The 22934-nt window shown below is 36.3% G+C and overlaps 1 long non-coding RNA gene across 1 annotated transcript in view; it reads left to right on the top strand.

The window, feature by feature from the left end:
• Nucleotides 1-12233, top strand: part of LOC138743026 (uncharacterized) — a 39884-nt gene extending 27651 nt beyond the window's left edge. The window contains exons 2-3 of the long non-coding RNA XR_011344604.1: nucleotides 10651-10851; nucleotides 12023-12233. This is a non-coding gene — a long non-coding RNA (uncharacterized lncRNA). The remainder of the gene's footprint in view (nucleotides 1-10650; nucleotides 10852-12022) is intronic.
• The last annotated feature ends 10701 nt before the right edge of the window (nucleotides 12234-22934 follow it).

Raw genomic sequence — 22934 nt, 5'->3', positions numbered from 1 at the left:
TTGCTCACACCATATGCAGCTTGAGTTAAAATAGGGAATGAGCATGTGCATTAAGCATGAGGATACTATTATCTCCAATAGTTTCCACCCTGTCACAGGCCTCAGTCTCTGAAATGGACTTGCCTATTATGTTGAGCCAAATAGCCTCAAGCTGGTTAAGATGTTACAGCCACACTGTCCCTGCCAATTTGTTAGCTGTTCTCACTGGTTTTCAGTCTTTTGTCCTCATGGATATGAATAAGAATGGTGGTATCAGAGAAGTTGCTGGAATCATTTGTTTCTCATGGTTGAATAATGGCTGTGTGTAAAAAGTAAGTAGGGTAGATGTGAGAGGTAGGGGATGAATGAATCCTAGTTCTGACTGACTGATATTGTTGGTGAGATATAGGGTCTGAAACTTTGCACACAATGTAAAGCCAGTTACTGAGTTGGTGAGAAATGATACTTTAAAATGCATCTATTCACTGTCGCCAATTTTGTGTGGTTGTGGAATCTGTGGAGTGATGTGGGTGGGAGGGGGGGGGGAACAATTCTTGTAGGGATATGCACTGATATCTCCTCCCAACAATGGGAATGTTGGCTTGCAAAGGTTTTGGTCCCTCCGGGAGGAAGCCATCTGTCCTTCTTGAGATCTAAATGACCATTGCTTCCAGAGCTGCATCAGAAAATCTGACTGCCTGCTTTCATAGGTGATTTGACAGACTACAAACACCAGCAAAATGAATATCATCACTGCTTCCTGCAACAGTAAACCTGTCCTTTAAGTTGTGCAGCTGACTTCAATTAGTAAAAAGGAGTTTAAATTAGTTCTAGCCAATTGTGAAGTTAAGACTTTTGGCAAAACATCGTGAGCAACCTGGTTAGTGAAACCATGATGAGCACGTAGCCCAGATTTTGTGCACCACCTACATTCGGTCAAATGCTTCTAGGTTAAATGGGTACCACAATCTTAGCATATTATTCCCAGTGCTGTCCAACATAGCCTACTTTGTTTGATATTTCACACTGCTTACAATAAAGTACACAATCCAATCATAAAATACCAATGCAAGTCATGTGAGAAAAACTGAAGGAACCATTTTTAGAGTTTAAGAAATTACATAGCTTTGCTCCTTTGTACCAAACTATTTTGCTGCATTCCTAATGGATGTTACAACACTGTTACAGCGGTAGCAACCAGGGTTCGAATTTGGCACCATCTAAAAGGACTTCGTACTTTTTCCTCGTTTCTGCGTGGGTTTCCTCTCACCGTTCAAAATGTACAGATGTTGTAGTGGGTTTAATTGTGCTGCAAGGGCTTGTGGGATGAAAGGGCCTGTTACGATGCTATATGTCTAAATTTAAAATTTAGATTCCGAATAAATTCCACAATATTATTGATCTCATACACAACAGGCTCTTCCTGCCCTAACCATCAATCTCTGTGTTTTTTTTTCCAACAGATGCAATTTATTCTAGTTACAGAGCTCTGCTTTAAGGCACTTCCCAATCTGATTAGTTGGGGATAAGTCATACTTTGACATCCAATTAAATGACAATCCTTTCATCATAATCCTAACTGTAATATTTATTGATAATTATACTGTGCCTCTGTCTTTGATGCAAATGATTTACAAAATACCTCGAGTTTCAAAGAGCTTGTCCTTCACTTTTTATTCTGGAAATAAAGGTGGTGTGCCTGGCACCTTCACAACTAAATCATCAAGAAAAACAGACTTTGTGATTCTATGCTGATGGTTGAATGCCAGCTGAATACTGAGAGGATAAAATGCCTTTTGGCTGACAGAGATATAGTTTTATGTACAATGCCAAGTAACAAGATGTTTGCAACCAATGAATCTGGCACTTTAAATGTGAAGCAATCCGGAAAATTATGATGTCCCCTCATATTATTACTGTTGGCAAAAATGACAAGATTTTGCCAGTGGTAAACAATTGATCTGTGGACTGTTTAACACATTTACACAAAGCAAATTGGTTTTATTACCTGAAGACTTGGGGACAAGTGTTGTGCATTGTCCAAAAGCCTTAGTGAAGGTCATAACAGACAATTACTTCCTTTTGAAGTGTCTACTTGTGTCCTTTCACCTTATCTATCACGAGAGGTACTGGTATTCTGCCTTCAGGGATATAGGTCACAGATCAGCTATAATCTTTCTCAATGACAGTACAGGTAAAAGGGACCTTCTCATTCCATTTCCAGAGACACAAGTCTAGATGGTAGAGCCAGGGTATAAACCAGCAACCAGTATGTAACTTCTTTCCTGATCTAGCTGGTTCAAGTCCAGCCTGTCGCACTCTCTATATAGTCAATAAAAATATGCAGAAACTCACCTTTTATTAAATACTCCAGGTTACAATCGCAACATTTGAAGTGTCACTATTGGCTTAGTAATTCATCACAAAACAGCAATGCATGTCTCAACCAACTACTATCCTATAATATTAATATCAATAACATGTTTCTTACCCTAGCTCACTTACCTAATTTTTCAGTTTCTATTAAATGGGCAGTCAGCTAAACAGTTTTTACCAACATTAAAAGGTGTACCAATGTTTTGGTGTGCACATTAAAGAAAATACTTCGATAGACCTTTTTAAGTGCATATCTGAAATTAGATCCAAAATTAAGTATTAAACTATGATAAAATGATTAAAACAGAGAATTCAATAATCATAAATATATTGAAAATCATAGAGGCTATTTGCAGAGCTCACGAGAAGAGGTTTGATTTGAGTATAGGAAGGACACAGTAAATCAATGATTTCCTTCCAAGGTGTATGTGGAGACTTAATTGAAAATGTGGATCTCTGGCTATTTGTGCCATCCAACAAGTCTCAGCAAAATGACTAACGTCTGGCTACAATCAAACATTATTGATGACAAACTTTACAGTTCACACATGTTCACCGTTATCATTGTTAACTAGCTATCACATTTGAGGTCACTAATTGTTCTCATACAATTATTGTTGTGGAACATTTAACACTGTGGTTATCATAATGCTATTTCAGTGCCGGTGACCTGGATTTGAATCCAATGCTGTCTGTATGGGGTATGTATGATCTCCCCGTGACCTGTGTGGGTTTTCCCTGGGTGTTCAGGATTCCTCCCACCTTCCAAAAACGTATGAGCAGGCATAGTTTTCAGTGGCAAAAATCAGCTTCTACTATGTTGCAAATACATTTTTAAAAAGTAACGAGCATGAAAGCACATCTAGTGGGAGAGGTTCCGATCTGTGTTAAAGAATGTTCCACACGAACAGTACAAACATTTTATACCTCACATAAACTTCCTATTGAGAATTACTGAATCTCTGAGCTTTACCTTCCCATAAAAATCATAATTGCATTTATTTCATTTCTATCACTAATGCAATCTTCCTTAAACAAGAGTTAATGGTTTCTGATGTCATGGCAGATACCCATGGACACAAAGCACTGTTTGTCAATGAAATTGTACAACTTCTCTACAGTTCATAGGTCAATTATGATGGTCAAGCAGAGTGATACCAAGAAGACATTTACATCATTCCTTATGTGATACAAACAGTCATAAAACAAAGGCAGCAACATTCTTGGAGTTTGATTTTGTCTCTTTTTCATCCTCTAACCCATGTGTTATTCGTCTTTTCCATACTTCAAAAAAACTTTGCTTATCTTTTTCCAATCCTGATCAAAAAAAAATACATAGAACTATTCTTCTTATGCTCTTTCTGTCAGTGAAGTTTACAGCTCCAGATGCTCCTGTTTTGACTTTAGGAATCAAATACGCTAACTATATTCATAATGAAGCCATTAGTTAAATTGCCTACAGCACTTTTTTTTAATCCCGAAAATTGCAAAATCCAATTCACAAGCTATTAAGTTCATCAACGAGCTCCCTAAAACAGCGGTCAGCAGTCAGCATGCCTAATACTTGACTTTACCAGTTGCACATAGTGAGACTACTATTCCGAGGCAGAGTAGAGATGATCAGGTAATTATTCTGTAAATTTCACTAGAAGACAGCACTGTCATAAGTAACTGGAATTAATTAAATTCATATAATTTGTATGGAACTTTAATCAAGATTCAGTTGGTATAATAAAACCACTGGCCACTCACAATACACTGGAAACACCACACAAGTTTTATCAGGAGGCTGCAGTGGTAATGATCAAATGTTCTATTTACTGTCATTCACTTACTTGTTTAAAAGAGAGTCTGTAGATATCTGCACCATCCTGTTTAAATTGACCATGTTTATTTTGTAGTTAGTTGCATAAATAAGTCCAAAATACTTCCTTATGTCCATCTCTGGCTGACACGGTGATGTTATTAAACGTCATTGGCTTGAGTCTTCTCACTGAGCTCAACCCTCTGGTTGCGTGTGTTATTGCAGGAGCAGTGTAGCCGCCGCTACAGTAGCGTCACTTCTCTTCCAAAATTATCTATCACCAAAGCTCGCACTTGGTAATATACAAATCAAGAATTAGATGGTATCCCAAATTTTTCTTATAAAAAAATATAAAATAATTAAAAAAAAACACATCATTGGCTTGATAGGAGAACGTGAAGTTAATCACTTTTTGGAAGAGTAGAAGAACAGAATTTACTTAATTGTAAGTAATAAGCAAATGTTAGGGTACAGAAGAACGTGGGTGAGTTGGTACACAAAAAGCTAAAGAGGTAATATTTGAGTACTACAAGCAAATGCAATGGCATATGGTATTCAATGATCAATAAAAATTTCAGATGTTGGAAATATGAATTCAAACAAAAAAATGGTGGAAATACTAAGCAGGTCAAGCAGTACCTGTGAAGACCATTCTCCAGAAATATACTCTCAGTTTCTCTTTTCACAAATGCTGAATGGCTGACACGATATTTCCAGTGTTTATTGTTTTCATTTGAGGCAATGATATGTTGGTATTTCTCACAAGGGGTTTGATGAACAAGTGAGAAAAATCTTACTGCAATTCTATAAAGTTTGAGTAATGATACGTGGAATATTTTGTATGTAGAGGCAGTGTAGCATTGGTTCATTAATCCTTGGGAAATGGGTGGCATCCTGGCCTCTAAAAGGGATGATCTCAGAAAAACCTGTGGGAGAAACTGACAAGGGAGATACTGGGCAGTCATTTCCCCCAGCAGGAAATCTGGAATTCAGGGTCATCTTATTTTTGATATGAAATCAAATAATACTGATTTGAAGAGAAATGCGCATTGTATATAGCGTTGTTGGAATTTTTAACCCAGACAGCCATGGTGCTGTTGCTGAGGGCTCAGGTCTGACACTGATAGAAGTTAACACTAATGTGAATTGAGCAGCCACATAGACATGATCTTGTTGATTGCTGGTTCCAGCTTCAGGAATCAGTTGGCTTCTTTTTATTTCTTAAACTTTCTCTCTCCTACCACTCTTTGCCTTTAACATTTTATTGAAAGGACATCTTAATTTTCCAACTTCTGGATTTGTTTGGAAATGTGACTCATCATTTCAGTTCCTGATAGATCATGTAGACTTCCAGCATTTTATGTTCCACGTAATATTGGCTGTCAGTTTATTACTTCACAATTTATGGTTCATATTTCAATGATAAATATGTTGTATATGTACTGCCTTTGGATACTTTCCCTTGATCAACAGGACAGCTGTTAAACACTGCATTGTTACAACATGTCTCCATCAAAAATGTTCAACTGATTCACAATCCTTTCTCCAAAATGAAGTAAACATGCTTAAATTCTGTGTTTTGTTTTAAATTTTGAAGTAACACTCTTAGCAACATTGCTTAATAATTACCTTAAATCTGGGCTTTTGCAGAAAACCTGGTCATAAAACAACACTGAGAATTTAAACACCGATCAAAACCTCAAAATCCATTGGAAACAAATGTAGTTATAGAGATTAATAATTTATTGAAAAACAATTAAAGAGTGAAATCATAGCATCAGTTAATTTCATTCTTAATGTATATGGGAAGTTTCCAATTTATTAAGAACTATTTTTCTGAATTCTAACACCCATCAGAGCTAGACCCAAAAAATGTTAAGACAAGAAGTCATCAGGCAAATTAATATAGCTGAGAAAAAATGAAACATCCATCAACACATTGACTATCAATAGGCATTGAATGGGATGAAGTGGAATCAGACTTTGTTTTATTGATTATAAACTACTTGAAGAAGGAAAAATTCACAAAAAGTTGCTACCAAGACTTTTCAGCGTAACTGTTCCAAACCCCAAGTGAAGCCCAGCCAGGCAGAAACTATTAAGCAGCTGTTGGTGTCCAAATAAACCAGCTCTCTCCCAGATGACCTCATAGCGTGAACAATAAAATGTACCTTCATTATGAATTCATTGATTTGTCATCACTTTTTATGTGGCCAGAGAAGCAAAGACTATTTTTAAAATGTATTTCAATATTAACTTTCACCACTGATAAGCAATCAAGATTTTTTTTAAACCCTCATTACCATAAACTATCCAAAGGAGAATGAATAAAAATAAATTTGAAATATTTTTAACCGAGTCCATGAAAGAGGTCTTTTGGATTAACAGAAACATACAGTGGAAGGCACTACTTTTACAAAATGAGTTATGAAAGGTGCCATCCACACATCATTGCCTCTTCTGACATCTTAAATTAAATGACAGCTGCATTAAGAAAATCTGCCAAAAATTGAAGAAATATTTCTATAACAATACAATTTAGCAGTGCATTTAATTACCCTTAGGAACCAGATGCAGGATTAGAAAAAAATTAAATTCACCATTATATCAAATGGCAAGACCCACTGTTAATATCAACAAGGCAGAATTTGCATCCCATGTGGAAAATGTATCTAATATTGCAGATTCAACACTTTCCCATTACTGGAAGCAGTTGAAGCAAGTCCAAATTTATATCAGTTTTTAGCTTGTTAACTAAATATTATGTACCAAGTGAATTCAGGCAGTAATATTAAAAGAAATGACCTCCAGGGTTGTGATCTCTGAATTATAACCTGTGCCACAGGCTTGTGAGGCTAGAAATGGAAGGATAAGGACAGCTTAGTACATGGCTAAGGGCTTCAGATATTGGAGGATTTGGTTCTCTTCCTGGGAAGGTGGGACCTGTAACACCAGGACAGTTTGCATCTGAACTGGAAAGGGTCCAATATCATTGAGGGAAAGTTTGCTGGTACTGATCTGGGGATTTGAAATAACAGTTGCAGGGGGATGGAACCTGAGTGCCAGAGCAGATAATTGAGTGGTTCTGCAAAAAATGTGTGGTTTGGCCTGCAGACCAAGACAGATAATAGAAAGGTTGCGCATGGTGGTTATAATGTTCTGAGTAGTGTTTATTTCAATGCCATCCATGGGCATTGCAGGATAGGTGGATGACCTTAGATCAGTGGTTTTCAAACTGCCCCCCTAAACTCACATTCCACCTTAAGCAATCTCTATGCCATAAGTGCTGTGTGATTGCTTAAGGTGGTATGTGAGTGGGAAGGAAAGGTTGAGAACCTCTGCTCTAGACCCAATTGTTACTAAAATATTGTGCTTGATAAAAATTGTCATTGGACCCATTCCTTCGGAGTTATGAAACCGTGTACAGAACGAGTCAATTAGGTACAGTTCAAACTTTTTCTTTCCACTTACATACTACCTTAAGTAATCCCTTACTAATCACAGAGCACTTATGGCACAGGGATTGCTTAAGGTGATATGTGAGTTTAGGGGGTCAGTTTGAAAACCACTCCACTAGATCATAGATCAGAATGTGGTGTTATGACATTGTGACCATTAGTGAGACTTGGTTGCAGGAGGGCAGGACTGGCATCTTAATGTTTAGAGGTACTATCATTTTACATGTGATAGAGACAACAGAATGATAGGATAAGGGATGGCAATCCTAGTCAGCGAAAATATCACAGCACTTCTCAGACTAGACTGACCAAAGATTCTTGGAGGGTTATACAGTTGAATTATGTTATAGGGATGAAGAAGAGCTAAGGTATTTCAAGAAAGGTAACATTTTAAGATCATGAAATTATACTGGACAAACTTTTTCCAAAGGTTTGCTTCCATATAAAACGATTGGGGATTATGATAGACAACTTCAGGCTGAACAGAAAGATAATTTCATATTTGCTGTATCACATAGGAAGTTGGAGAAACACTAAATTCATTAAAAGTTAATTTCATATGTTTTTAAATCGCATAATGATGCTGACAAATTGTGTTCGTTCCAATGACCTGAAAATGTTTTGACGCTGAATTTTGTTTGTACTCAGCATCCTATGCCTCTCATGTCAGTGTCCAACAAAGTCAGCCAGTATTGTAGTTCAGTTTTGGTATTTTATTGTATATATCTGTGATGCTTCTTTAGATTTTGTAACTTCATGTTGATTGTAAAAAATAAATAAATAGATACATAAATAAATAAATTGATAGATAGAAAGTCAGCCACCATTGATGGATTCCGATTTTCCTGATACATCTTTTCCATGATCTTAATGTCCTGGTAAAACCTTTCACTATGTTCATCACTAACTGCACCAAGATCATCAGGGAAGAAGTCCAACTGTGAGTGCATAAAATGAATTTTAAATGACATTGCTTTTCGTGGATTTGTATGCTTGAAGAATGTTAAAAATATGATGGAAATCACAAAAATAGGTTATATTTATTTTAAGGTGATTTTCGTGATCAGCAGCCCAAATTCCAAAAAATACACCCAACAGTGATCAGGAAGAAAAATCTTCATTGATCATTGTTATCAAACACAAAACAAATGAAGACTTGTGTCCAATTATCCAATCCATCAATGGATTGTTACTTGACTTGGTTTTCAGGACAAAAGAGGGAGGTGTGAGCCAACCGGCAGTCCTCCTTCTATCCCTACCCTCCTACCTTACCCCACCAAGCAAATGCCATTTAGAGCAGTAACTCAGCACATCACTGAGCTCAATAGAGTCAGGCATTTAGATTCATGGACAGCCTCCATGAACAGTGATCCGAATAGCTGCACACTTTTTCTACGTACCTGAACAGCTGCATGATTGGGGAGGGGGCACGAGCTGAATACATCCATAGGAAGGGGCAGGATCTCTAGCTCAGTCCAAGAGTGTGAGTTGAACTCGTATCTATGCAGCTGCAAGAGTGCTGGAGGTGAATGCATGGACACTCAGTGTCTCTGAAGGGACTCTTTTACTTCTCTTGCTCCTAGTGTTAAGGGCTCTGGGCAAACCTCATGGTGACTCTGTTTGCCTTACAACCAACAAAAGTTGGTTTATCATGTATATTACATTTTAATGCATTATTACATGTCAATAAAATGAATATTGAACTTTGAATGTGTTTTTTGATCCATTAGAGGAACCAATAGAACTAAAAAGCTGTATTATACATTCCTATTTTCCATGACTTGTCCATTTAGACTTTTTTTTGCAAAGAGATCAGCATAACTAACAAGGCAGTGATATTCTGAGCAAACAAATCAAGGCAGAATTATGTAAAAGTCATGTTTGAATTCCTTCGTTCCCCTACGTACTCAGCATAACTACCGAACTGTGGTTTGAACATCCTGGTTTGGGGAGGGGTGCTTCACTGTGCAGAGCCTATGTGTCAAGATCTCATCGCCAATCATTTCCCCATACCACATCACCATCACACTCTCCAACCAAAATATCGCCCTTCTAGAAAAGAAAAACAACTAAGAAACTTCCATCCTGCCCTTATATTCACTTTAGATTTTTTTTGAGAGACAGCATCATAACAGGTCCTTCTGGCCCATATGGCCCAAATACACCCATGTGATAAATTAACCTACAAACCCCACACAATTTTGGAATGCAAGAGGAAACCAGAGAACCCAGAGAAAACCCAAGTGTTTTCTCCAGGTACTCTGCTTTCCTCCCACCGTTCAAAAAAATGTATCGGGGTTGAAGTTTAATTGGATGCCACAGGCTCGTGTTGTATGTCAAAAAAAAATTTAACTTGATACTGATGAATTAAATATTAACAAATTATTTATTTTATGCCATGATACACAAGAACAATTTATAATTGTCTGAGTTTAAAATATGAATTAGTTAATTACACCACCTGTCCAGACTACTCTGTATTCAACTTAAGAAGTAAATGATTACTTAAACAAATTGAAGTTTGTCAATGAAAACTGACACAAGTAACCCCACCAAACATTTAGGGCCAGTGGAGGGAAAATAATTTGTAAATAATAACTCCTAAACATTCAACAGAACATTTCTAATGAAAGAAACTAAATCTACACGTTTGTAAATTTTAAAAAAAACATCAATTTGTTGGGCAGAGATCAGGACAAGATGAAGATCTGGCATGGACAATTGGGGAAAAATAAGACACCAACACAATTTTCAGGAGGAACAGAGAATGCAAGAAGAGGCTATTTTTAGCAAAGTAGCAGAAAAATGCAATAAATCAAATATTGCAATGTACATTTTAAACTTTATTGCATGCAAGAATTATCACAAGGTTGATTTCTGTTGATGGGAACATCATGTGATGACGTGGTGTTAGGACGTGGAAACCCGATTCTCCTAATATATCAGTTTAAAAAGTAAAGGTTTGGATTCTAAAAACTTTTCAAAGTGTTTTTAAAACAATGAAGTAACATTTTAAAACATGTCTCCAAAAAGAGAAAAAAGGACTCACCTGACTCATCTGACTCGCCTCAAGACAGACATGAAGAGCAAACCAGAGGGCCCACAACGAGTGCGAGACAACGGACTGGAGTTCGAATGGATTCCAGGATGAATGTTCTGGAGGTGGAGCCGTCTGCTGGTGCCTGCCCGAAGCCATGGGGACATGGTGTCGCAGAGAGAGCTGAGAAAGAACCAGTAAGTAGATCATGCATGTGCAGTAAACTGGGGCCCTCAGTAACAACATCGGAGATTGAGTCGCTCAAAAAAATCTGCAAGCAACACAGAAGAAGAAGAAATACAGTTATCTGAAGAGGGGATATGGAAGGAAATAAGATCCTTAAGTAGTAGAAGTAAAACAGGTGATATAAGTAACATTGCAATAAGGAAAGATTTTTAAAAGTTAAAGAATCAGTGGATAAAATTTTTTAAAATTAGACAAGATGGATGAAAAGATGAAAAGAATGCAGCAATATGCTACAATTTGATGATAGAGTATCGCGATTATAAGATAATACTACTGATTTGGATGTGGAGACTCACAAACTTCAACAAAAAGTAGATGTGCTGTAAAACTTAAGATAGTGGGTCTTAAAGAAGGACTTGAGCAAGAAAACTCTTCCACTTCTTTCAAAATTGGATTCCTGAAGTTTGGAGAGAAGAACATTTTTGAGGTATTATTGAGATTGAAAGAGCTCAGAGGGGAAACCAACTCCGGGTCACGGACCGTGTTCAGAGTTGATTAAATTTCTTCGATACCAGGATAGAGAAAAGATTTCAAGACTTGTTATGCAAGGGGCAAGAGACAGGAAAGGGCCCCTTATATATGAAGAAGATAAAGCTTTTTTTTATCCTGACATAAGTGAAGACTTGCTGAAAAGAAGAAGAGAATGTAATTTAGCTAAAAAGGGACTCTGGGAGAAAGGATATAAACTTGTATTGAAATATCCCAAAACTTTGAAAATTTCCCTTCCTAGTGGACAAAAATGCATTTTTCATCAATTCTATGGAAGCAGAAGATTGTGTGAAACAACTTCCAGAAATCCAGTCACAGACAGAACGAAAAATTACAAGACTATTTGCTATAATTTTTTTTAAAGAATAATCTAAAAGAAACATTATTCTGATTTTGTAAAGTTTTTTTTTTAATTAATGAATTAATTGCTTAAAGATGATATAATAAATGTATTGGGGGGGTTGGGGATGGAGGTTAGGTACTAAATTCTATGTGTAATTGTGACCTTACTCACAACCCATAAAATAGAGAGGGGGGGAGGTGGCAGTGGCTTATTGTTCATATATAGTCATGAATGTTGGAACGTACATTTTTAATTTTTTTTTTCTGTTGTTTCTTTTTTTGGATTGCCAGAAGAGATGCACAACAACACACTGGACAATGAGAAATGGAATTTATGAGAGAAGATTTGCAAAGTGAGGTGAAGGAAGTAAATATGGTTAATTAAGATGAGTAATACATTCAAATTTGTAAATTTTAATATTAATGGGATAAATAGGTCGGTTAAAATTAAGAGTATTAACACATCAAGAAAATGGAAGGAGAACTGCCTTTTCTGCAAGAAACTCACTTAACTGAAAAATAATATTTGAAATTGAAAAGGGATTTGATTGGCCTCTTTGTTTAATTCTAAGACGAGAGGAGTGGAAATTTTAAGAAAAAAAAATTACCAATTAAAATTCATAACATTATGACTGATGAAGCAGGAAGATACGCAATGGTACATTGTCAAATATATTCAGAGTTTTGGACATGCTTAAATTTGTATGCCCTGAATGTGGATGATGAGAGATTTATTCAATAAACATTTCTTAAGCGCTTGAAAAAATTTTAATTGAAGGCTATTTTGATTTTTGTCAAATCCATTATTAGATAGATCAACAAGAGGAGTGACAAGAACTAAAGTGACTAAAGCAATGTTGGTTTTGATGAGGGATTTAAATTGAACAGATGTATAGAAGAGAATACATCCTAGAGAAAAGGATTTTTATATGGATAGGCACAACTCTTATTCCAGAATTGATTTATTCGTGATTTCAGCAAAGATGCAGGATAGAATTTTGGAAGTGGAATACAAAGCAAGAATTTTGTCTGATCATTCACCTTTATTAATGACAATAGTAAAGCCTGATAGAGAAATTAGTATTTATATGGAGATTGAATACATCCTTGTTAAAGAGAACAGATATTTGTAATTTTATCAGAGAACATATTCAACTATTTTCTGAAATAACCTTGAACTCTGTAAATGATAAGTTTATAATATGGGATGCTCTGAAAGCATATTTAAAAGGACAAATTATAAGTTTTACTTCTTAAGTTAAAAAAATGAAGGAGTTAGATTTTTAAAAAAGAAATAACAATTTAGAAAAAGAGATCTTCATAAGAGGAGTTCTGAAGATAAACAAAGATATTTGTTTTTCAAACAAAAATTCCAATATAATACATTCCAAACTTATAGAACAGAAAGCAATCACTAGAATTAAGCAAAGATATTATGAATTAGGTGAAAAATCAAAGTTCTTGCACTGCAATTAAAAACAGAACAAGTTTCAAGAATAATTAACGGAATTAAAAATGACTAATCTTATTAATTATATAGCTTAAGAAATAAAAGAATCTTTTAAGAGTTTTTATTCCAAACAAGGTCAGAATTTTTAAAGGATGGCATTAAAATAGATGGATATTTATCTCAGATAAATTTACCAGGTTTAAGATTGGAGGAGCAAATAGAATTGAGTACTTCATTAACACAGTTGGAATTAAGGGAAGAAATGAGTTTACTACAAAGTAATAAAGATGGCTTTCCACCTGAATTTTATGAACAATTTAAAGATTTACTAATTCCCATCTTTATTGAAATTTTGGCTCAGGCATCAATAACTCATACACTTCCAGAATCATTTTCAGCAGCAATAATTACTGTGATACCCAAAAAAAGATAGAGGTCCTTTGAAACCTTCATCTTCTATACCTAGACCATTGTTAAATGTAGATTATAAAATTGTGACTAAGATTTTGTCAAATAGAATTACTACATTTTTACCTAATTTAATAAATATGGCCCAGATAGGTTTTGTGTAAAATAGATTATCAGCTAATAATGTAACTAGACTATTTACTATTATACATTTAGCTCAAAAAACAAAGAGTTGCAGTGGCTCTGGAAATGGAAAAAGCATTTGATAGATTGGAATGGGAATTTTTATTTACAATATTGGATACATTTGGATTTGGACAGACTATTATAAACTGGATTAAGGAATTATATAATGAACCTAAAGCTAAATTAGTGAAAAAAATGGACTGATGTCTGTTCCATTTCAATTAACAAAATCAAGTAGATTTATCCCCAGCTTTATTAATATTAGCTATAAAACCACTGGCAGAAGCAATTCGAAATGATTCAGAAATAAAGGCATTTAGGATTGGTCAAGAAGAGCATAAAAATCAGTTTGTTTGCAGTTGATGTATTAATTTACTTGACAGAACCTGAGAATTCTTTGCAAAAATTATATTAAATTGGAAGACAATGGAAAGATTTCAGAGTATAAAGTAAATTGGGATAAAAGTAAAATCATGCCCCTTACAAAATGAGACTATAGTCAATGTCAAAAAGATACTTAATTCAAATGGCCAAAAAATGAAATTAAATATTCAGGAATTTATACAGACAATAATTTTAAAACTTTATACAAATTAAATTATCTATCGTTACTTAAAAAGGTTGAATAAATGGATTAAGTTACCTATGTTAGTAGGTAGAGTTAATTGCATTAAGATGAATATATTTCCAAGAATAAAATAACTTTTTCAAACTTTGCCAATATTATTACCTCAAGAATTTTAAAGATTTAAATAAACATGTAAGGAAATTCCTCTGGAAAGGTTCAGATGTCAAAAGTCTCTTTAGAAAAATTAACATGGAACTATGAATTGGGAAGATTACAGCTTCCTAACTTTAAGAATTATTATCAACCAGCTCAAATTAGATTTCTTAATTTTTATTTTGAAGGAGAGAGAAAACCAGCATGGGTTAACATAGAATTGGGAAAAAAGAATAGGAGAGTATCAGAAGAGTTTGTATATAAATGGCATTCAAAATTAATGGTTGGTGTGAAAGAAACACCATTGATGAAACATTTAATGTTTTGAAAAAGATAAATGATGAAATTGGAATTAAGGGAGGTGTGTTGCCTAAGACACCTTATTTCAAAATTATCTTATACATTTTTCAAAAGATATCCAGATTTTAAGTATTTGGTCCTGGAAAGGGATCAAGATTATTGAAGATTTTATGAACAGGGTCAATTGATATCATTTCAACAATTAAGGAATAAATATGAGATAACTGGTAACACTCTTTTCTGCTATTTCCAATTGAGAGGATACTTAAGAGAAAAATTAGGTTCATCTATGTCATTGCCTATTTGTAGTGAAGTGGAAAATCTCATTAGAATGGCCAATATTTAGAAAATCATTTCTACAATGTACCTTTTTTTTTTTTTTTTTTAATTTTTTATTTTTCACACCATAAATCACAATAGCCATGATATACACTTTTTCTTTTCCACACATTTACAGTGACTTTTTCTCCCTCCCCCCTCCCTCCTCCCAAGCCACCCCCCCATCCCCCCCCCCCTCTCATCCATTTTAGTTATACAATCTAGGTTGCATTAATTCAGTTAGACAATGTTGTCATTCAACAAAAATGAGGAAACAAATGGTAAAACTAAACAAAAATGGGAACAAGATTTAAATATAAAGATAAAAAAGGAAACATGGGAGAAGTTATGCTCTGGAACGATGAGAAATACAATAAATACGAGGCTGCGTATGATACAATAAAATTGGTTACACAGACTATACATTACACCGCAAAAGTTAAATAAATGGGACCCAACAGTATCTGATAGATGTTTTCGATGTAAAAAAGAAAGGGGAACAACAATTCATACAATGTACCTTTTAATACAAACAGTAACCCCTAAACATACTTATAAATCTAAACGAAAGTGGGAGACTGATTTGAATATTATAATTAGTCAGATGGTCAGAGCTATGCCGAGACTGTAAGACTAATACTATTAATGCAACATAAGGATATCAATTATACCTTACATCATAAAAATTGAATAGAATGAAATCAGACTTATCAGCTCAATGTTTTAGATGTGGTGTAAAGGTGGGAATTTTCTTGCATTCAACACGGTCATGTCCCAAAGAAAGGCAGTTGTGGGTGGATTTAGGGAATTTGTTCAAATAGGTTACTAATGTTGTATTTCCACAAAATCCAGATTTATTCCTATTAGGGAATATACAAGGGACAAGACTCAAATTAAAATCATCAATATATCAAGTGGAATTTGTTAAAATTGTACTAGCAGTGGCAAGAAAATGTAAAATGGAAATCAGATTCACATTGAAAGATGGAATGCAGAAATTCAGAAAAGTATTTCTTTAGAGAAGAGTACATACAATTTGAGAAATAAATACAGTATATGTATGGAAATTTAGTGCCTGTACATACAAATTTTAGGCCCTGTATTGATCTTCTCTAAATTGACTATATAGAAGCTTGGTTAATGTCCTGTGTGTTTGATTTTGTATCTCAGAGCAATCCTTGAAGATTTTCTTTTTTTTAAATTTTACATTGCTATATTATTGTACTTTTTTAAAATTTCTTTTTGGGGGTAGGGGAGGATTAGGAAAATGGAAGGTTTATAAATATCATGTAGTATATTTTTTGAATTTTATTTTGTTGTACTCTTTGGCTTGGCTTCGTGGACGAAGATTTATGGAGGGGTAATGTCCACGTCAGCTGCAGACTCGTTTGTGGCTGACAAGTCCGATGCGGGACAGGCAGACACGGTTGCAGTGATTGCAACGGAAAATTGGTGGGTTGGGGATGGGTGTTTGGTTTTTCCTCCTTTGTCTTTTGTCAGTGAGGTGGGCTCTGCAGTCTTCTTCAAAGGAGGTTGCAGCCCGCCGAACTGTGAGGCGCCAAGATGCACAATTTGAGGCAATATCAGCCCACTGGCGGTGGTCAATGTGGCAGGTACCAAGAGATTTCTTTAGGCAGTCCTTGTACCTCTTCTTTGGTGCACCTCTGTCACGGTGGCCAGTGGAGAGCTCACCATATAACACAATCTTGGGAAGGCAATAGTCCTCCATTCTGGAGACGTGACCTACCCAGCGCAGTTGGATCTTCAGCAGCATGGATTTGATGCTGTCGGCCTCTGCCATCTCGAGTACTTCGATGTTAGGGATGAAGTCACTCCAATGAATGTTGAGGATGGAGCGGAGACAACGCTGGTGGAAGCGTTCTAGGAGCCGTAGGTGATGCCGGTAGAGGACCCATGATTCGGAGCCGAACAGGAGTGTGGGTATGACAACGGCTCTGTATATGCTAATCTTTGTGAGGTTTTTCAGTTGGTTGTTTTACCAGACTCTTTTGTGTAGTCTTCCAAAGGTGCTATTTGCCTTGGCGAGTCTGTTGTCTATCTCGTTGTCGATCCTTGCATCCGATGAAATGGTGTAGCGGAGATAGGTAAACTGGTTGACCGTTTTGAGTTTTGTGTGCCCGATGGAGATGTGGGGGGCTGGTAGTCATGGTGGGGAGCTGGCTGATGGAGGACCTCAGTTTTCTTCAGGCTGACTTCCAGGCCAAACATTTTGGCAGTTTCCGCAAAACAGGACGTCAAGCGCTGAAGAGCTGGCTCTGAATGGGCAACTAAAGCGGCATTGTCTGCAAAGAGTAGTTCACGGACAAGTTGCTCTTGTATCTTGGTGTGAGCTTGCAAGCGCCTCAGATTGAAGAGACTGCCATCCGTGCGGTACCGGATGTAAACAGCATCTTCATTGTTGAGGTCTTTCATGGCTTGTTTCAGCATCATGCTGAAGAAGATTGAAAAGAGGGTTGGTGCGAGAACGCAGCCTTGCTTCATGCCATTGTTAATGGAGAAGGGTTCAGAGAGCTCATTGCTGTATCTGACCCAACCTTGTTGGTTTTCGTGCAGTTGGATAACCATGTTGAGGAACTTCAGGGGGCATCCAAGGCGCTCTAGTATTTGCCAAAGCCCTTTCCTGCTCACGGTGTCGAAGGCTTTGGTGAGGTCAACAAAGGTGATGTAAAGTCCTTTGTTTTGTTCTCTGCATTTTTCTTGGAGCTAACTACATGTATGGAAATTTTAAATAATTTTAAGAAGATTGATTTCTGCTTATTTTTAGTAAACTTTGGAATTCAATAAAATGTATTGTCCCACATGAAGAATTTCTGATCCAACTAGTGTTTTGTACCACTAGATTGCCTCCCTGACAACATATTCACAAAAATGGGCAACTATATTAAATTACATAAAGATGCAGTTGGTAGAATGAAGAATATTAATGGATTCTGCACTATCTGGAATAATAAAAATCCATATATTATTGCATTCTATTTTGAACTGTATCTGTTATGTACAAAATCTCAATTGCCACGTTCATACAAATTACAAACAGGACATTGCAAAACCATGGGCTGGATTACACCCTGATCTGCCCAACCATGTCTATGCACTTTAACATGAGAGTTGGAAATGCACTGGAAGTGAGCCTGCAGTCCCACTGATGTCCACCACTGCATTTGCAGCTGAGACCAAACAAAGTTCCAGATCACATTGGGCCGAGATGTAGTGTGCAAATGGCCCCTCAGCTTCATGCTAGCCTTGATTTAAATAGGTGATGAATCCATTAACATAAATGAACATTATTGAAAAATCTATCAAAAAGACACATTTCATTTAACATATTTTATTTTAATTAATTTATGAACCTGTATCATATTTATATTTTACATTCCTCTTTTTAATTAATTGGTTCAACGTAAACTGTTTTTAAATATCTCTGGGCTGTTAAAGACTATCAGGGCAGTGTTGGAAATAAACAATTCCTATAGTGGGAATTAAGGAATAGAACTGGTTTTTGGTTCATTGCAAAATGGTAATGCAACCAGCTGACTAACTAGGGAGGCAGTTTAGTCTTGGTAGCTTCTTCTCCCTGGCCATCCACCTTAAAAATTTGCATCTCCTCTTCTTTCTCCTCCCTTTTCCTGGATTCTACTTTCATCTTTGTGTTTTTATGTTTGATGTTGATTTTAGGAGAAGGAGAGGTCTCCATATTAAATGGGTTAGATGCACCCTTCATCTCACCCATCCAGCTTTCAGAACACGGGTATCCTAATGGGTTAATTTTTGATAAGCCAATGTCACAAGTTTTCAACCCTTTTCCCCTAGTTCTGGACTTAATTAATTAATTGGTCTCAGCTGCAAATGCAGTGGTGGACTTAATTATACATAATTAATTGTAAATACTTTACTACTAAGCCAGATTAGGAACTATTTCAGCCTGTTCAGAGGTGGTACCTGTTTCAGTTTACATTGTGTGAAGTGAAATCTTCATAGGACATTGAAATGTTAAAACACATGGTGTGTATGTAATTTTCAGATGGAAATTTGTTAAAGATACTTTAGCTTGTATTCTTATTTCTGGTTCATTAATGTTTTCATAACTACAATTCTACAGTCAGTAATTTCCTAAGATTTGACCACTTCAGGCCTGCTCAGAATTTGCATCCCAGGTGTCACATGAAAAGAATGCAGACCAATCAATCCCACAAGGCCTGCAGCAAGAAAGAATGACCACTGGATTAGTGTGGGAGTCAAGCACAGGCAGCCAGATGCATCAATCACATTCTTGCCCACTAAATCCATTAATGATGCATAATTGTAATGACATTCGTAAAGTGAACACATTTTATATTATATTTTGAAGGAACGCATAATAAAAATAAAAGCACTTGAACTAGCCCTTGAAATGGTGGTCGCATAATCTTCTTAAATAAGAGAACAATTTTCCAGATTTACATGTAATGTGGCACTAAATGATTTAAATATTTCTTAACCTAAGTAGCAAATGCAAATCGTTTACTTTTTTTTGGTCTTTTCTGCAACAATTTTGGTATTAAATGCAGTAATGACAAAACAGTTGGTGCTGCTCCACCAGTTATGCCGTGAAACATTAAATGCCGACAATGGTTCATTTGGGAAAATAATATATGAATAATGGAAAAGTGGAGTACTATTGAGAAATGAATAAGCATATTTGCAAAACACAAAATCCAATGCAAAGAAATAGACTAATTGCTCAGGAAAATGTTCCATGTGCTCTCAATGTGTTATATAAATCGTACCAGTTTCAAAAATCTGACATTTCAGGGAAGGTGCATCAGTATGGAGGAAGATGTTTTTCTGGTATAGTTAAGTTCATTCCAGTAATATTACATTTAGTGGGGAATATATAAGGGATCTAAAATGAGGCAATGCTTCTTTGATAATTAACTCTCATGATAGGTCTATTGCAACTATCTGTTGATTTGGAAAAATTTTTCTTCATTATTTCTGTGACTCAAAAAGGAGTTTCTGGCCAGTGGAGTCTTTGACATTAGGTTGTATTTTATTCTTAGCTTTGATATTTTCCAAAGCTGTTGGCAAGCAACAATGTGGTTGATGGATTGAACTGTATTTATAGTATTTGAAAAGGTTTCTTTTTATTATGTTGCTTCAAGGATGAACTTTCTGCCTTGTGTCATGTATAATAACCTCCTCTGACCTGCTCAGGACCACTTTCTCTGCCAACAATGTTCAGATCACTAGTTTGTCAGAGCTCAAGAAGATGATACAATTCTTTTCACAGTGCAAGTACTCAGATGGTAGAGGTCCCAGGTTCATTATGAAAATGAATGATTCTTCAATCAACATCAATAAACAGATGAACTATTAATTTACAAGACACATGCAAGAGACTGCAGATGCTGGGATATGAAGCATCCACATGTGGATTGTGGATTACTCCACAATCCACTGGAGTAACTCAGCAGGTCAAGTGGCATCAGTCATAGAGAAAGAATAGAAAACAACAGATGCTGGAATCCTTATATAGGGTTCATTCCGTTTCTCCACTGATGCTGGTCAAGCTACTAAATTCATCTAGAAGATTGAGTTTAGTGTAACTATTTATTCCATTGCTTTTGTAGGATCTATTAGTAACCATGACTAAACATCAAAAGCATTTCATTTGTACATCCTTGAGATATCCAAGGCATGTAAACCTTCATGTGCATTTGTTTTCTGCATCTATTGACAGCAAGGTGCAGTCAACAGAACTGCTGCTTAATAATCTCCTAAATGAGTTGTGACAGAATGTCCAAATACTTGATTTTGGCTTGTATCATCAAGTATTGTCATGTTGAGCACTGGCGCACCTCAGAGCCTTGTGCTCAGCCCGCTCCTGTTAACGCTACTGACCCACAACTGCATCACCAGATTCAGCTCCAACAGAGACATTAAGCTTGCAGATGACACAAAAGTAGTTGGCCTCATCAGCAACAATGAGTCACAGAAGAGATGGAAATTTTTGTGATATGGTGTGACATGGACAAGACAAAGATGATAATTGTGGCCTTCAGGAGAACAAGGAGCAACCATCCTCCACAACACATGAACAACTCTGTAGTGGAGTGCATCAAGTTCTTGGAGTTCCCTTAGCTAGTGACCTATCATGGACATACCACATCTCCTCACTGGTCAGGAAGGTGCAATAGTGACTGTACTTCCTGAAAAGACTGAGATAGGAAACACAACCAGCCTCCATTATTTCAACCTTCTATATGAGCTCTATCAAGAGCATCCTGGTCGACTGCATCACAGTGTGGTATGGTTGCTACAGAGAAATAGATTGGCGATCAATCCACAGGACAGAAGAATGGCAGAGAGGATCACTGGAATCTCCCTCCCCCATTGATGTGATCTACCAGGATCAATGTCTGAAGAGAGCACGCAAAATTATTGAGGGCCTCTTCCACCCCGCACACAGCATCTTTCAGCTGCTCCCCATCAGGGAAGAGATACAGGAGTATCAGAGCCAGCACCACCAGGGTGAGGAACAGCTTCTTCCCATAGGCAATGAGAATGCTGATCGATCAAAGGAACTCATCATACTAACCATCAGAGACTCTCATATTTATAAACACACATTGTTTCATTTATTTATATATATGAATACTTTTCTTGCATATGTATTGTTTGTCTCTAGGTGTGTTATGTCTGGTTGTGTGTCTGCATGTTTTGCATCAAGGTCCAGAGAATGCTGTTTCAACAGGTTGTACTTGTGTAATCAGATGACAAAACTAAACAGTCCAATGCAACATTCCTGCAAGATAATGCAATGGTTTTTACCGTCACCAACTATGCAGATTCTATGATGCTCAACTTATCCCACTCATGAACTGCACAGCATTTGCTGATATCCCTGATACAGACATTGCAATTCCACATCCGACCCTCTTACCCAGCCCAATGTAGATGCATTTTGCATTGTATATGTGGTGGCATGCACTACAAATGCAACCATAGATATGATGAGATTAAAGGAATGTATTAGATACTGTTCATTTAGATGTCTTTGTTAAGCACAAAGTATGATGAATAATTTCAAGAAAGAATTCAACCTCAGCATTCTTTTAGCCAGATAGAAACTGTATCTATTGTCCTTGATTCATAGAATGGAAGTCCTTTATGTATTAATTAACTTCCAAAACAAAATAAGCTTTGTAATTACAACTAATTGCAGGATAAATAATTGATAACAAATGTTTTAGAGTTGCTGTACTCAGGAACTTTCAGGTTCTTAGAGGATTACCATTTCATCAATAAAGTTGAGAAGGAGTGCATTAGAGTCTCTAGACAAGACACAGCATTGCTCATAGTTTACATGAAAGTAGCAGAGAAGCAACTGCACTGGACTGTTTGACACAACATTGAGTGAAGGGATATTTTCCCAATCCTTTTCTAATCTTTTGGAACCCTGATGTGGCAAACATTTGATTGATCCTTTGATGTCAAAATTTTATTGAGCTCCAGTGTGGCCTTCAGCTGTAACATATTGGCCAAACTTACTGGCAGGTGGCTTGATGGAACACCTAAAAAAAATTTAGCATAATCTGAATTTTGATTCAAAAGGGAATTAATACACTTCACAATAAAAGTGCTTATCTGCTTTTGGTCATTTCTAATTAATAATCAGAAGATAGTTGGACTCCACCCAAGTTTGAACATGAAGGCAGACATGAACTTGAGACAAATAGTGAAAGGCACATGGCTAATTTGGACAGAAAATCATTAATCAGACACCTGCAGCACCTCAAGCTTTTGGCATTCTGATACTG

Source organism: Narcine bancroftii, chromosome 9 (genome assembly GCF_036971445.1).
Source record: "Narcine bancroftii isolate sNarBan1 chromosome 9, sNarBan1.hap1, whole genome shotgun sequence".
NCBI classification, from domain to species: domain Eukaryota; kingdom Metazoa; phylum Chordata; class Chondrichthyes; order Torpediniformes; family Narcinidae; genus Narcine; species Narcine bancroftii.
The sequence above is the reverse complement of the archived record's forward strand: the minus strand, read 5'-3'. Positions and strand labels throughout refer to the sequence as shown.